Source organism: Accipiter gentilis, chromosome 21 (genome assembly GCF_929443795.1).
Source record: "Accipiter gentilis chromosome 21, bAccGen1.1, whole genome shotgun sequence".
Taxonomy (NCBI): domain Eukaryota; kingdom Metazoa; phylum Chordata; class Aves; order Accipitriformes; family Accipitridae; genus Astur; species Astur gentilis.
In genome coordinates, this window is record NC_064900.1 from 9,188,781 (window position 1) to 9,191,536 (window position 2,756).

Genomic DNA, 2,756 nt, shown 5'->3' on the forward strand with positions numbered 1-2,756 from the left:
CCTTTAAGCTTCTAAATGGATTTTAATAGGGACTTAGGTTAAGAGGTTGGTTATGTTTCAAATTACTTGATATGAAACGGGACTGGAAAGGAATTTCTCAGTTGTCAGTTAAGTATTTTCCTTTACACATAAAAAAATATTTAATGAGAAAGCCCTGTCTTCCTTTTCTTTCCATTTTCTTCACTTGAAGGGAAGAAATTTTATTATTTTTGATATTTTCATTCTTGTCCTGAGTCTTTTGATTATTACCCTTTCAACATAGAGATATTTTTTTCCTCTTTAATGTCTTTATTCAAAATCCAGCTCACTTGAATCCTAGTGAAGATGACTGTATTTTTATGGTGTTTATCAGAAGATTTCAGAGCAATATATTTATAAAATAAGTAACCCCCATTTTCTAGATTAGACCAATACACGGTGATTTTCTGCACCTGATATTTTCAGAATCTTGTTTCTCATATATATCATGTTAGGCCGATTTCTTCGTTCTAGAAATTTAGTAAAAACTTTAGTTGAATTGTTGATGAAAAGTGAGAATAAAAAGCAGAAGTTTCCCTTTTTTCAAGTTTTCAATAGCTTCTAGTTTCATCTGTTTTACAGCACTATCGCAGCTCTGCTTTATGAGATTCAAATTAGCATTTTTCATTGTTTTACTTGTTAGAGGTAAGTATTTAAAAATGGGAACTTAGCTTACTAGAAGGGTCTGTACTACTTTTTATATACTACAGGTGATGATTCCATGTATGTATGACAAAAACGAAGATTTGAAGTTGTCTCCTGGGAAGGGTTGAGGGTATTGGGGTTTTGCTTTGGTTTTGTTGCAGAAGTGTGGGTTTAAAACATTGTTCCACTCATGACAGTTTAAGTAATAGCAAAAAACTTCAATCACAATTGTGTATTTAATTTATAAAGCACTTGCTCATGAAGTCCAGATCACTTCATTCTTAGTTTCTACTCATACATATTTAGACTGTTTGGAAGGCTCTTGTTATCTGTTGGTAGCAGTAAAGGGCTCTGCATCTCTGTGTTAGAGAAAGAACTTGTTTTCAAAGGGTTTTTTTCTATTATATGTATATTACTGAAATGCTTAAAATACGAAGGAGGCTCTAATGTCTTTTACTTCCTGATGTGATCAGAAAAACAATTTAAATAGCCGAAAAGCTCAAAGAATAAGAAGTTCCTAATAAAGAGGGCAAGTTTACTTAAACTATTTCATTTGTTGGGTAGAACATATTTTAATCTATGATTTAGAGATCAAACTCACTTTAAGAAGTGATATTTTTATTTTTTTTCTGATGGTGCGTATTTGGAGGGGAGTGATCTGTGCAGGCAGCACAAGCCTGGCATGAGACATAGCGCTGAAGCACACTGACGTTTCCTGTTGTCGGTGTATCAGGCCTGACACGTAATAAAAGCTTGTACATAATCTAGGCTTCTTTCTCGGAGAGTTTTTGCAATGCATCCGGCCATGGGGAAGTCCTTAAGCCACATCATTTAAAAAAGCAGTGTGAAGAACAGAGGAGATGCAGCACCGTCATTGCTTCTCTAGCTTATAAACAGTTTTTACTTTGAGTAATGGAAGAAAAATCAAGGAGAGGTCTGTCCTGTAAGTCAGTTGGCGCGTTCAAGGGCCGTAGGGCATCCTACGCTGCCCGGCTGCGCGCCTGCTGCCGCGTGAGCCCGAGAGCCGCGTTTGCAGGGTCGTGGGGAGAGGGAGAGAGCGGCTGCACGGCACAGACCGGGGAGCCTCTGGGATGGCTGGAGAGCCAGGGTGGTGGAGTTGGGCGATGGCTACGGGGTTGCCTTGGAGTTAGGTTACAGCCAGAATTCACAGCTGGGAAAGAAGTAAGCAGGGTGCATTGTCCTGTGTGCCGATTTCCTATATATACAGCCAAAAATAGCCTGTTTGAGTGGGAAAAGTCCTGAACTACAAATTCCTGGAAACTAGGAGAGTACACTGACGCAGTATTGCTAAGTGTTTGCTCTGCTTTTCTGTTCCCTCTCTTGTTCGGTGGTGACCGCTGAAGGAAGCAGGGTAGGAGGCATCGGCCAGTGGTGTGATCTAGGGTGCTGCTCCTACATTCCTCCAAAACGAAGAGCCGACTTCATGGCCCAACCTGCTCTCACCAATGCTACCTGACAGCCACTAACAGAGCAAAGTACCTTATTCCCTGAATTTTGCTCCGGAAACTGAAAGTGAAGCGTACTGCCATCGCGTCCCACCTACGTCAGCCTTCGCTTAGCCAAAAATGGAGGAGAGAGGCTGCAAAGCACGAGCTGCTCTTCAGTGTGGTGCGAGGTCGGGCCCCAGGCCTGCTTAAAGGGGAAATGCAAGTGAGGGGTAGGAAAGAGAGGGGAAGCAAAAAGGGTAGGATGGGGTCGAAGGAAGGACAGCGTGCCAAGGTCTTGCTCTGTGACACCAAGGAGAGGAAGTAGGTTGGGGATTTGGTCATCTGGAGGTTTCCGAAGGCAATAGCACTTGTGTGGGACAGAGTCGCTCCTCTGATATAGCGCAATGAAATATACATACCTATGTTTCTCCAAATGTGTCAAAAAAGGAACACTTCTTCCGGCCCAGGCTGCTCACCCACCTCTTCCTCTGCTCCCTCCCAACAGCAATCATGTTAGGTACCGTTCCAAACTTTCTGCTTACGGTTGGCTTGAAGCCATGTATGTTGGGTTTTCACACGTTTGTAGATGTGACAGATACCATAGGTGGGGAACTTTTTAAAACAAAACCAAAGCATTTATAACCA